The sequence below is a fragment of the Perca flavescens genome, chromosome 3 (assembly GCF_004354835.1).
Source record: "Perca flavescens isolate YP-PL-M2 chromosome 3, PFLA_1.0, whole genome shotgun sequence".
Classification (NCBI taxonomy): Eukaryota; Metazoa; Chordata; class Actinopteri; order Perciformes; family Percidae; genus Perca; species Perca flavescens.
This window is the reverse complement of record NC_041333.1, coordinates 2,611,801-2,623,830: the sequence shown is the minus strand read 5'-3', so window position 1 is coordinate 2,623,830 and position 12,030 is coordinate 2,611,801. Positions and strand designations below refer to the sequence as shown.

The 12,030-nt window shown below is 39.4% G+C and overlaps 1 protein-coding gene across 1 annotated transcript in view; it reads right to left on the bottom strand.

Annotated features, from left to right (window-relative positions):
- The window catches only part of frya (furry homolog a (Drosophila)), a 69,155-nt gene extending 60,274 nt beyond the window's left edge, over nt 1-8,881 (bottom strand). Inside the window, exon 1 of the mRNA XM_028571046.1 lies at nt 8,728-8,881. The gene's annotated coding sequence lies outside the window, so the exon portion shown is untranslated. The remainder of the gene's footprint in view (nt 1-8,727) is intronic.
- Nucleotides 8,882-12,030: the final 3,149 nt, after the last annotated feature.

The window sequence follows — 12,030 nt, the reverse complement described above, 5'->3', positions numbered from 1 at the left end:
GATTTTCTGGATTTTTTTTTCTCATTTTGTCTCTCATAGTTGAAGTGTACCTATGATGACAATTACAGGCCTCTCTCATCTTTTTAAGTGGGAGAACTTGCACAATTGGTGGCTGACTAAATACTTTTTTGCCCCACTGTATCTTCAATAGACTTGACTACTGTAACAGTGTCTTTACAGGTCTCTCTAAAAAATAAAAAAAAAATTAAAAAAAAATAAAAAAAAATCAGACAGCTGCAACTGAAAGACCAAGAAAGTGGATCACATCACTCCAGTTCTGAAGTCTTTACACTGGCTTCCAGTGCCTCAAAGAATTGATTTCAAAAACAATTTTGCTGGTTTATAAATCAATAAACGGTTTAGGGCCATAATAAATTTCTGATCTGCTACTACACTATGAACCACCCAGACCTCTCAGGTCGCCTGGGACAGGTCTGCTTTCTGTCCCCAGAGTCAGTTCAGTTTTTATGCTCCACATACCTGGAACAAACTCCCAGAAAACTGCAGGTCCGCCGCAACTCTCAGTTCTTTTAAATCAAGGCTGAAGACCTTTTTTGATGTTGTCTTTCTTTAAATAATAGTTAATTTGTTATACTGTACTGTAAATTTTATTCTCGTATTTTATGTTTTTAATCTTTTAATCGTTTTTAACTGCTCTTTAATGTTTATGTAAAGCACTTTGAATTGCCCTGTTGCTGAAATGTGCTATACAAATAAAGCTGCCTTGCCTTGCCTTTGAGGTTGCTACTGCTACTGAAACTACATTAACTTAGATTAAGAGCAGCTCTCCAGTGTTGGAATGTAACTAAATACATTTACTTAAGACTTGTACTTATGCACATATTTGAGGTACTTGTACTTTACTTGAGTCTTTTCTTTTCATGCCACTTTCCACTTCTACTCTGCTACATTTCAGAGAGAATTATTGTACTTTTTACTCAACTACAATAATCTGACAGCTTTAGTGAGTGGTTACTTTACACATTACAATTAATATATATAATATATAACAGACAGTCCAGCTGAAATGATCAGACCATTAAACACTTAGTTGATTGACAGAACAGTTAGGATTGTTTCCAGTTTCTAAAATGTGAGGATTTCCCTACATTGAGTAATTTTACTTTTAATACTTTAAGTACATTTTCCTGATAATATGTGCATATTTTTAATCAAGTAACATTTTCAATGCAGGACTTTTACTTATAACAGAGGTATGCAACGTGTTGCTGACTACAATTCACCAGGCGATGATATAGTTGCGCAATATCTTATATTCCTACTATTCATGCAAATCCATGTTTATACTATGTTTTGCTAAGTTCATCTGTGGGGTCTTGTAACAGCCTGAGCCTTCAAAATGAAGCAAGTGAACAGCTACACAGGTAAAGCCTGATGAACATTACAGCTTCTTCTATTTCTGCCTAAAAGAAATAAATCTTCAGATGCTGCCAGTATATTTGCCCTATCAGCAAACATCTCCCAACAGTAACACAATGAGCCCATATCAGCATTTAAACTAGATTGCACGTTATCATTCTGAGGGTTAGAGCACAAACTCTACAATCAATACAAATTACCAGTAATCTGATCGTGTTTTGATAAAGTTGAGGATTCTGCAAAGCGACTCTGTTCTTAGATATGATCTGGGCATTTTCAGAAAAAAAAACAAAAAACTTTCACCTATTACATGTACTGTGTATGTCATCCTGTTTGCTCAACATTCAACATAAACAGCGATAAGGAATATGATAGTCTAATCAGAGCAAATTTGACTAATTATGGGCAATTGGCCCATATGGCCTATTATGGTCACAGCAAACACAGATCAGCCCAAATAGATTCTTTAAATACTGGAGAAACAGTCCACTTCCTCGACTTATCCATCAATTATAATCTGGTCAGCCTGACTTGTCCAGTAAGAGCCCCTCTGTAGGGCAAATGGTTATGTAATTCCCTTGTTGAATAATTGTAGCAATTATCAATCAATCATTAAAACGTCAGACCTAATGTCACTCTGAAGAAGCTTAAATACAATGTTTATAGCAGAACACCTTATCCGGATATCTCTAAACTTGTCCGCATAACTGCTTCCAAAAGCACTGCCAGTTTGCTGGCACACTGGATAGGATCAGTGTCATTTCTTAAGCAGAAAACGACTTCAGTAATACTTCCATAAATTACTGGCTTTACAGGTCTGTTTATTGGGAGCTTCAGCAGCAGCCACGTTCATGTGTAACAGATGAATAAATCATCTCAATGCGGATTACAAAAAAGATTGAAAAGATTTTTCCTTAACTAGGCGTTGGGGTGGGCGACGCCTCTTACACATTAAGCACTTATTAAAAGCATTATCAGGCTCTGATGAAGGTTAGGAATGTGAGGTATGTCTGTCCAGTTCAGCCATCTTTGTGGTTATCAAACTCAAACACTTGACTCCCTCTTACTCCAACTCTCTGCCCCTGGCACCCCTAGTTTCTTCATCTTCTTCTCTTTTTTGGTCACATATTATGGTCTTTAATATTCCTATTTATTTCAAGTCATTACTGTTAGCTTTTTGCTCATTTTTCTAAAGACATACGGAATGGGAGGTCAGATAGAAAGCTAATGTGTCACAATGAGCTCACTACATAATATCAAAAATAGTGTGATGTAGCCTACTCTCGCACTGTCTGACTCCATTATTAACAAGCCAACAGATTCCTAGGTGAGTGTGACAAATACAATAGGGAGGTGAGGTATTTCACAAAGTGATGGTAGTAGTAGCTGCTTGTATTGCCTCTGCACCACATTTTTCAAAAAACACATTTCTCCCAGATGAAAAACTGAATTCTTGAGGCAATTAGCACAGCTTCACAGAGTCAAAGCAGTACCTACTTTCAAGAATGGTGGGCCTCTTCTTATGGCGCATCTTTTTAAACTTCCCTCTGAAGTTCCTGGGTGGGAATGGATCCAGAGGTAAGCTGGCAATGCGCCCCATGACAACCTCATCCAGTCCCTCAGAGCAATCCGTCTCACTCTCAGCCATGTCTCTCACAGCACTCTCTTTTAAAGACATGTTGGGAGGGAGCCCACGGCAACTTCTATCATTCTTCCAAAGAAGTCATTGGAAGCTGTGCCAGGTTTTCCCCTCTTTTGTAAGTGTAATGTCTATTTTTTCTCTCTCTTCCTCTTCCTTCCTTACAAACGTCTCCTGGTCAGGCAGCAGATTTCTGCTGTGCAGAGATGCAGCCAAAGCTGTCAGCTTCGGTCTACTAATGTGTCTTAACCCCTGCACTTGTCAGGGCAGTTCAGCAAGTTACAGTAACATTCATGAATTGGGCAGGTATTGGATTACTTGGAGAGGCCCTCCTCTTTTCAGCAAAAAGGCAAGAGGCAGAGAACGGAGGGGCAAAGTCACAACTAAAAAGGGAGGGAGAGGGGGGAAAAGAGGCTGTTCTGACAGCTACAACATCTCCGCCTACTGTATGCCCACGAGGCATTCATGTATAAATATCCTGTGTTTGTCTTGGAGTCCACACACACGTCTTGCCTCTGGCAGTGTTAATGAGGCGCAAACAAATTTCTTAAATAATGGTGTACTCTTAGTATAATCCAGCAAATATAAGAATATTTAACTGCGCTTCACATTCAAAGATGTTTGACAGAAATACATCCCCTACGTGCACTGCCGAATGTCCTCAGTGGTTCCATCAGTTCAGTACACAGCATTTGCATTTTCTTCTATGTCCAGTCCTCTGTGCTAAGGCCCATGTTGTCTTCTCACTGCATTACGTCCTGCCGTTTATGGCTGGTGTCATTGAGGAAATGAGTGAAAGGTTAAAACCATCAAGGAATAATAAGTGAGATGTAAATAATAAAAAGAAAAAAAACACATTCACACAGCTTGCAGCTTATACTCCATTTCCACCACTGAAGTGAACACTAACTGGACACACCTTCCACATGAACCAGTTTTTCCAAGTCTGACCTACATCAGCAATACAAACACCCTGTGTATGCACGTGAAGTGAAGGCGTTTTCTGTTTTAGGAAGAAACCAGTTAGAACATGGAACAACCACCCTATACACTCTCTCTTTTACATCACCGATGCAGTTTTTTTTTTCAAGAATTTGTGTTGCAACACAATGTGGCCACAATTAAAATGTCAAATATCACGCCTAAATATGATTAACTTCCTGGTTGACTGTGAACATACAGAGCTGAGCTATGTCAAAGAGAATAGCTGCACAACAGGGAGCCCCTGGCAACACGTTTTCCTTCAGTCTAATGAGTCCAGCTGTAATTTCACTTTTCATCCACCTGTCAAAGAAAAAGTTAGCCCTAAGAAAACACTTTCAATGGAATGCTTCTGCAGCATCACACTTGAGAAAATCATGAAAATCAACAAGGTACATTCATCATCTTTTCTACCACTCCTGCAGAGTAATGGAGTCTGAATTACAATAAGCTATGAGCCTGGTCCTGACCTACTTCAAAACGTCCTCAGGACAAGAATCATCATGTTGTTGTCATAGTAAATAAGCCATGTCTTCACAACATCTACAGACATGCTTTGTGTTTGGGGTTGAAGGACATGATCCAAAGCCAGTAGACCAACAATAGGAATCCTTATTATTATTATTATTATTATTATTATTATTATTATTATTATTATAATAATAATAATAATACACACATGACATGTATATTATAAAACACAAACAAATCAGACTGATTAAAATCAAAGTCACACCTGCGTACGCTCACTCTAATCCAGTTACAAATGAGCCTGCTCAGTTTATCAAGCGTCTAAATGTGCACATTTAAAGCGATTGACTTTGTGTTTGGTTTAAATGTTTAAGATTTAGGAGTTTTACTTTTTCTTTTATCAGAAATTGTTGAACCCGCTCCCAATGTTTAGTTTTTGTTAGAATTATTAGCAATACAAATCTTACACAATGAGAAACCTGAATATTCAAAGCTTTCTAAGCACCTGAGACACATGCTACTGCATAATGTAGTAAAAAACTGTAAATAACAGGAGTTAGCAAAGGATGTTGCAGTAATAGTGCACCCTCTAGTGTTCGTCAAAACGACACTAACACAACCGTAATCAGCCATGCAGTTAACACACATGTACACACACACACATAGGCCTACTTGCTTGTCAATTTAATGACCTGAATCTGGCAAAAACAAAAATGCAATCCATCACCATGATACCAGCACTCCCAGTCATCATTCAGTAGGAAATACATGCGTGTAACTGGGTTTGTAATTTCTCTTCACCAAAAATAGTTGGCCATTGCGTCCATTGACAGATACAAATGGAGCCGATACAACGTTCTCAATCTAATGAACCATATTGCAATATTTTAATATGTCAACAATAAACAATGCAAACTCTCAACTTAGAGAAAACTAGCTGATCAAAGCTAGAATAGCTTTGTGTAACATGTTCTAATTTACCTCCCAATTGAATTGTTTGAGCTAAATCAACAGGATTTTGCAGATTATATTGTGACGATAGTTATTATAACAACTTACAAGTTTATTACAATTACGGCCTAAAATAGATGTAGAAACAGAAAGGTAGATTATCAAAAAACACCCTCTAGACCACTTTGAAAATAATAGTGACTATAAAGCTACAACGTAGACTGTGCTTTAACTTCAGTATTCTTGGATGCATAAACAAAAAACAACAAGAGCAAATCCATTATCATTATTACTTCTATATAACAGACTAAACCAAATACTAGTTGACTTAAGTTCAAATAAAATCTACTGCCAACTGTGAAGCTGTCCTATGTTTCATCGCATGTATCAGATTGTGGAGCAGGACTGCCTGGACTGAGAAACGAGGACGGAGTCCGCAGCCGCAGAAACACCCTCTGGCTGAGACAGAAGGCTGTTTCCATGGTGAGACACATTTAGATTTGCACAGGCAGAACAGAACACAATGAATAATTGATAGATATCAGGCCCTAAAGTTAGCACAAAGCAGCTGAACGTTAATTCCAGCTAGGCTCATGCTCATGGACTCTTGAATAGCACACTGATGCAACAAGTAGACAAACACACAGCCCACTGTGGGAAACTGATGCTGGCTACAGACTACAGACTGCTACGCAACATACTTAACAACTTCCAGAGAGGAAACATTGGTGTGTATGAATGTGCCACTGAAGTGCATTTCACTTATCGGTTTTCTCTAGATGCTCAGAGAGGAAGCAACTTTAAGCGACGGTACAGAGAGTGCTGTTTAAACATTTACAAATCTCTTGAATGCGAAGTGGAAATACTTTGCATAATGACAACCTAGTATGGGATTAATCCTTTTACAACTTTTACAGGTCAGGCATGCCGCAGTATCCTGATCTTGGCCATCTGATCAACCCATCTCCACATTTGACATAAATAACTTTCCATAACAGGTAGGCCTCAGGAAAACACTGATAAAAAGCCAGCATCTACAGTGAATAATCATTAAAATGGTCACCTGTTCTCTACACAGTTCTGGGCCTGTGTTGTCAACACACATGCAGTGTCCTACTACGTGAGCCCCGTCTCTGTGTAACGTAGAGTTTTTCCTGCGTGTCTCTACGACTTGTTACGTTAGACAGCCAATCAGCAGCATTATTAGATCTTGGTAGAAGCATGCTGCGTGATGAGATTTACTCCTTAGGGATTGAAATTGGGTATTGAACGACGAGGCATTTTTCAATACTCAATATTTTATTGACAATTCGGTCGGTGCCTAAAAAGTATTGAATTCAGTACCCAGACCTACATTTAAGAGCTGCCAACAAGTCCACAATCTGCACCTGTTCCCTGCTCTGGTGCCTATTATCCACCTGGGGAGGGAGGAGCTCAATGCTGAACACATGCAGCCACTGTGGCCTCTGAAAACAACAAGAGACCAGGTGAGGTGAACACCATGCATATCCAGTTACAGTGAGGTGATTATGTTCTTATGCATTTGTGCATCGACAGGATTGCTTCACTTTTGCGGGGCAAAAATCACTTATTTACAATATTGCTCCTGATGGATATTCAAATGTTTGCCCAATGTCAGCATGGTACACTTACTAACTTCAATGTTCATGTTCATTATCGATTCAGTCTTTTTTGGCAGGTGGATAGCCTAGGGGTTTATCGGAGTAACTCAGAAGGGATCATGAATATCAAAAAGAAAGAGATGTTCAGTTGAGTGGTTAAAGCTCTCATTATATCCACTGCCTGCAGCCATGTTATGCACAAACTCTCTCATGAGGGAGGGATGAAAATCTTTAAAAGTACTCGTCTTCTCTGCTAAAGACCCCTCGATAATCCCAGTACCAGCCACTCTTGGAGGTCTTTAAAAATGAATTTCTAGTAACTCTTAATGGTATAAGTAGGCCTGTGTTTTTATTGATTACCTTAACCTTGACTTAACCTTGATTACCTTGACAAAATATTTTATCTCCAACTGAAAGAAAGGCTTGCTACTGAATTCTAAATAAAAAAATGTATTAAGTATTATATTAATATTGACAGTAGTGAAAGTATTATTTTTGAAGCAAACTTTCCCAGAGTTTTTAGGTGAGAAACATTTTTGTTTGACAACAAAAATAGCAGCGAACGAGTTTTACTGGTGACAATAATAAGTCAGTTGGAGTCAACATTATTTATGAATCGCTTCTGCACAAACAAGTGTATTCTGTTTGTGTTACAGAAATAGGAGTACCGAACTAAATACAAGTGTCAACTAAATCTGTGTGCAGAATGAAGTTGGAGTTTGAGAATAAAACCGACACTGTGACATTCTAGTGATGGTGGATCTGTAGGGATAACAGAGCCTCAGTTTGACATGCAAGGTAGAACTGCTTGAATGTCCGTGTTGCCTCAGGCTACTCTAAAGAGCAAATAGGGTTTTTTGTTTAATGCAAGTTTATTCTAATTTAACGGAGACAATAGTATAAATGTTTGGAGTCTATCCCAGCATGCATAGGTAGTGTCTGACAGGGCTACCACATCCTAATCATTGTACAGTTTCACATCTTTATTTCCAGCTGAAGGAATCCGGGTTGGATCATTTAGGAAGTTCCTGGGGGGAAGAAATCTATTTTAAGGGCTTATAAATATAGACCCACTTGATGATTGTGCAATCAACATATTTAACCAAACTTTTTTTTTTTTTTTTTTGCATCGCAACACATTGCCCTCTGCGGGGAATAAGGCTGCTTTTACGGACATTTAGCTAAAAGAGATAAGCATATATACAGCATGCAGTGTTCCGGTTAACACACGTTTAAACATTAACCTCACTGTGACTTTCGTTTTTAGAATGCAGGGGTCATACAAATGGACTTTAGAACAACATGCTTTGGATGAGCACGACTTTGTTTCTATTTTGGGTTGTTGTTTTTTAGAAAAAAGGCGAAACACAATGTGGCGACATTTTTATTATCCCAGTGTTACAACTTATCTCCACTTAAGACTTCTTATCGCTCGTTTATATTTACAATTCCTCAAAACGCGATTTAACAAGACTCCAACTCCAATTTAGAGCAAGTATAGCGACCATAACCATCATTTCGAGGCTAGGAAGGCCTCATGTTACTAAAAAACCACAGAGAGAAGAAGACAGTTTTCTTCCAGCTTAAAAAAAAAAACACTACAGCAACAACACACGAAGGACAAAATGCAGAAAAAGCAGAAACTTCAACAAACTTGTTAACGGTTGAAAAGATGATAAATACCTTCGACTACAGCAGCAGGTGTGTCTGTTTAGCTTACTCCATCTCCACTTGAGAAGTGAGTCAAGTTTCAGCCTCCGCGTCCCTCCAGGCGATGATCCACTTGTTCAGATGCACTTCTGAGCCTCGGTCTGCTCTCCCTCCATCAGCTCTCAGAGACAGGCCCCGCCTCTTTCTCTGATCTCAGAGATAGGCCCCGCCCCCAGCTCCCCGGTTCTGCTCGACTGTATGCTCTCAGAGACAGGCCCCGCCCACAGCAGGCAACCTGCTCATGTCCTCCTCAATAATTAAGGAACATGCAAAGCATTGGCTTTCTTCAATCGGCACGATGACCCGGCTCAGGTCCTGGCCCTGTGGTTAGCTTTACAGGGAAGCCTACTGTACACATCTATATCCCAGTTATACTAATACGATAATTTAATCTAGCACTTTTACAGTCGTTCACAAAGTGCTTCACAAGAGGAAAACATGTTAAAAATAAGACCCAAAAACAGTCAAATAAAAGCAACAAATTACAAACATAAAGTAGAGGCTGTAGCATATAATAATATTTTAACACATTGGGTTAAAAATATCATGAAATTATATGATACATTTCGCTATTGTGTTAATCAGTCAATAATCAGTCCCTTTTTAAAAACTTTCTCAAAAGTTTGTCCACATGCCGAGTTACTTATGTGCGTCTGCTGTTGCAACTATATTATACACAGGACTGGTGCACGTTGAGAGTTTGGTTTACAGGCTTAATGAGCTTCCTGGCCTATCTACCATTTCTATTCCACACATTTGTTTTTGTTTTTCCTTCAACACATTTATTCAATGGTTGCACCAACAATCTATAAGAAAGGAATATGAAATGTGAAAATAATCGTGGTGACAGAATTCAGGGAATTTGTACCACCATAGCTTTGCCTCAAGCAGTAGGCTACAATATGGAAGAGTTACCTATTAGCTGCTACTGCGATATAAGTAAACACACAGATACAGTAGGATGTGTGTTGTATTGATTATATTACAATGAGTGGGACGGTGACGCTTTGAACTTTCTTTGAAATGAATGCAATGAGGATCCAGCAGATGGCGTCAGAGAACATGATAAAAGTGGAAATATGTTTGAGGAGAAGGAGGTGAAGAGCTGCACCACTGATATGTATGTTTGGGAAATAATAAGCCTGAGGAAGGTGCGAATGAGTTTTAAAGAGAAGACCAAGGAAATATATGTGCACAGAATACAACTTGATGTTTTCTTTAGTTTACAATGGATCTTCAGACACCCACACTTGTTAAAAACATATTATCAACAAATCTCTCTGAGCTGTAATAGATGTGACAGGAGTTAAAATGAAGGTGTGTGAGTGGCCGGTTTAGCTCAGTTAGTAGAGCAGACGCACATGTACGCAGCGGCCGCAGGTTTGACTCCGACTTGCAGCCCTTTGCTGCATGTCATTCCCCCTCTCTCTCCCCTTTCATGTCTTCATCTATTTTGTGGAAATAAAGAAAAAAAATGCCTAAAAAAATAATCTTTAAAATTAAGGTGTGTGTTGCTTTGTGAAAAATATCTTTGTAGGGGCACCTTTGTAGCGGCCACGGGTTCGGCCCTTTGCTTCATGTCACGTCTCAAGCTGTCCGTTCTAATAAAGGCCTAAAATGGCCCAAAAAATAAAAATAAAAATAAAGGATCTTTGTAATGTGTGAATTGAAAACCTCAGAGAGACATAGCTGTTGTTGATGAGAGCTGATACCCTGACAAGGCTGGTCAATGGCTGGCCATCAACCTCTCAGGGATCACCGTTTTAGCACTCATGGAGAGAGCATGCTACTGATTCAAGATGATAGCATGCCCAAGAGCTCCTTACAGACCAGGAAAACAAAATTGCTTTGTCAGCTGTATGCACACACCAGGGCTTGTCAAGATGACAGCAGAACTCGACAGTATTATTGAGTTACGAGCACCAGGTGAAATACAAGACAAAACACGAATAACAACACATCTTTCTTTTCGAATAACCAACAAATAAACAGACATGTGCATGGAAATAACTGTGGTGTTCTGATAAGACCAGCACGCCTTCAACTTGAATGCAATTTGAAATTTGAAATTTAGCTTCGGAAAATGTTTTCCTGTGTGTTTTCTCTTCTGAAGTGAGCCAGGTGTTCTTGGCTGCAGCATATGGGCTGTGGTGATAATTCTGTTAGGCTAGCCATCAATGAAATAACACACCAGTGCCACTGTGCCACAACACAAAAGAAGGACAGAATTCAAAGCAAGTGCACAACTCAGCACTGTTGCTTTGACATGATCCAAGTGCTCCTTTTCTTAACTTCGAGGAATAGAGACAACGCAGGATAAAGGAGGATGGGATGTTGTCACAGCGGATGCAGCACATGCAACCAATTAAAAAGTGGTTCTATGAATCCACACAAACATGCATAAAATCACATTATCCATATCTTCCTTCAAAGTAAGTCATGTTTTACTTTCCAGTTGGGGGGGTGTATAGGTTCAATGCCTACTTGACATTTTTCCAGGGGTATTCTGTGGCTGCGGATACTCCTCTTCATAAACTCCATACAGGATTTTTTGCTATAATACGAGTTCTCAGCTTGGAAGCTACCTCACAGCTGAAAGTCTAAGGTACGATGACCCTTTGATTCATGCTTTGGCTCTTTAATGGAGAATACGGGTCTGCCTTTGAAACCTTACAGCACAAGAGATCAGTCCCCCGCTGAGAGGTGGGTGTGGAGGGAGAAGGCGCTGAAGTGCCAGGTCAGGAGTGTGGATTAAAGCTCTCATGTATTGCAGGGATGCTTTGACTGCATGGATTGGGCTGTGCCGCACAATCCCTCAAACAGCATTGATGAGGCCACAGACGAGCTGTGCTTCTTCAGCGAGCTCTGCTAAGTATTTGAACAAGGACACGTGTGACATTTATGTGACATTTTGGTGCCACAGACCTGTATGGATGTGTGATGTATGAATGTCAATGACAATGTGTCAGGTTTGTCTGTATTTTAGGAACATGATCTAGTTAAGACCAGTATTATAAAGCGGCACAGAGCTTAACATTAACATTGTTCAGATAATTGGAGTCGACTGAGGTATTTGTAATTCTCACCAAAAAGAAACATGGCACAATTACCGGTGGTTTCTCGGAGAGAGGCTTTAAAGCAGCAGGTGATATTGTTGCTAATGGAGAGAAGAAAAATGAGGAATGAGGTGAGAGTGGATATTTTTAAAGACTAAGCAAGAACTTTAAGGCTACTTGACAGGTAGTAATGTCTAGTTTTAACACTAACAATCAATCA